The sequence below is a fragment of the Piliocolobus tephrosceles genome, chromosome 10 (genome assembly GCF_002776525.5).
Source record: "Piliocolobus tephrosceles isolate RC106 chromosome 10, ASM277652v3, whole genome shotgun sequence".
Taxonomy (NCBI): domain Eukaryota; kingdom Metazoa; phylum Chordata; class Mammalia; order Primates; family Cercopithecidae; genus Piliocolobus; species Piliocolobus tephrosceles.
The window spans coordinates 59,465,387-59,467,448 of record NC_045443.1 but is presented as its reverse complement, the minus strand read 5'-3'; the positions used below and the strand labels follow the sequence as shown (position 1 = coordinate 59,467,448).

At 50.3% G+C, this 2,062-nt stretch overlaps 1 pseudogene; it reads left to right on the top strand.

Annotated features, from left to right (window-relative positions):
- The first annotated feature begins 433 nt into the window (after positions 1-433).
- On the top strand, positions 434-1,557 carry LOC111551221 (annotated as a pseudogene).
- The last annotated feature ends 505 nt before the right edge of the window (positions 1,558-2,062 follow it).

Genomic DNA, 2,062 nt, shown 5'->3' with positions numbered 1-2,062 from the left:
TAACTTGCCATGTTTATAAGACATTTTTTTGGAAAGGCTTATGGTAACAACAAAGCAAAGTCTATAATAGGCTGGGTGCAGTGCCAGGAACCCGTAGTCCCAGCTACTCAGGGGGCTAAGGTGAAAGGATCTCTGGAGCCCAGGAGTCTAGCCTGGGCAACACAATGAGACCCCATCTCTAAAAAACAAAAACAAACAAGGAAACCTTCCTCCAAAATCCTAAAATAGATCCACTAAAAATAAAAAGCAACAAATTTAAACATATTACCATTACATGAGAAACTCATTTAACCACTGAGGAAGACAGTAACAAAGGAATAAAGGAAGAAAGGAGTAACAAAACAACCAGGGGCAATGTCCCAGTGTCCGTCTGCCATGCTGTGGTTGGTTGCTTCCTGTCTGTTCAGCAGAGTCTAGACACCACCTAGTCTTCATGTATAGCCGACCCCAGGCTGAGATGGAGCAGGAAGCTGGGAGGCTGAGCCAGTGGCAGGCGGCACACCAGGCCACCCAGGATAAGAACTCAGCACCCATCTTGAACGTGACTTATCTTCTGGAAGCTCTGGAGTGCATGGCCTACCAAGCATTCAGCACTTTCCTCACAGGACAGAGATGCTGAGGCCCCCCTTGTTGTCTGTTGAGGCATTGGGGCAGATTGTGGATGAAGGGGGGCCACAGTTCAGTATGCCACTGCCTGAGCATGGTGTGAGCTACTGCCCCCAAGCGACTCTCACTCCTTCCCGGATGATTTACTGTCAGGGAATGTCTCCCCCTCAGCAAGAGATGATGATTTTCAGTGGGCCCCAGATAATGCCTGTAGGAGAGCCCAGTACTCCAAAGGTGGCCAGGCCCTTCAGGCTGCCAGTCTCAGCTTCCACTGGAATTCCAATGATGTCCCACATTGGGGACCCTACAATGCCTTACCCTGGCCTCTTGACAGTACCTTCCAATGAAACATTGTTGGCCTCGACCATGCCTTCCACTGAGGCCCAGGCTATGCTCCCCTCCGTGGCTCAGATGTTGCCCCCCCAAGATGCCCATGATCTTGGGATGCCCCCCAGCTGAGTCCCAGTCACTGCTGGTTTTAGGATCTCAGGACTCTCTTGTAAGTCAGCCAGACTCCTAAGAAGGCCCATTCCTACCGGAGCAGCCCAGACCTATTCCACAGACCGCAGAGCAGAACTCCAGGCCTCAGGAAAGACTGGTAGAGGGGGCTCCTCAGAGGCAAGGCCTTACTGCTGCAACTATGAGAACTGAGGGAAAGCTTATACCAAACGCTACCACCTAGTTAGCCACCAGTGCAAGCACATGGGTGAGAGGCCCTATTTGTGCAACAGGAAAGGTGTTCATGGTCTTTCTTCCGTTCTAATGAGCTTAGACGACATACGTGGGTACACAACAGACATCGACCATATAAATGTGATCAATGCAGCCGAGAATTCATGAGGTCTGACCATTTCAAGCAACACCAGAAGACTCATCGAACAGGACCCTCATCGACCAGACCCACAGGCCAACAATGGAGAGTAGGACGGTCCTCCTGCTCCCGGTCCTTAGGTGAATGAAGAAGGAAGAGGACTCTAGGCAGAGAACACTGGACCTGGCAACTGCTCAGAGGAGAGGCAGTCTTCAACTTCTATATTCATTCAGCAAATGTTTTTTGAGCCTACAATACTGAGAGCACCAAGGCTGTGGGGACCCATGGTGAGGAGCAAGGAGATAACTAAATAATGTGTCAGGGAAGAAAGACTTCTCAAGGAGGTGCCTCAGTCAGACCTGAAGAACTCATGATGGCTAGCTGCACCTCCCATTTCTTGGACATATACCATTGGACATGTCTCTATCTTCTGAAAACTATGGCACAGACAGTAAGTATTCGGAGGTGCATGAAGGCACCCTGCCTCTGTAGAGAAGAAAGATCATAGACAAAATTTCTGAATGTGCCTGGTACTGCCAAGGAGAGAAGCTGGTCCTCTACAGGCTCAAGCTTATCTGGGCCTCTAGAGAAGCCCTACAGTCTTGGCTGTGTCTGCCCCTGCTCTCCCACCCCCACTGTGACCCT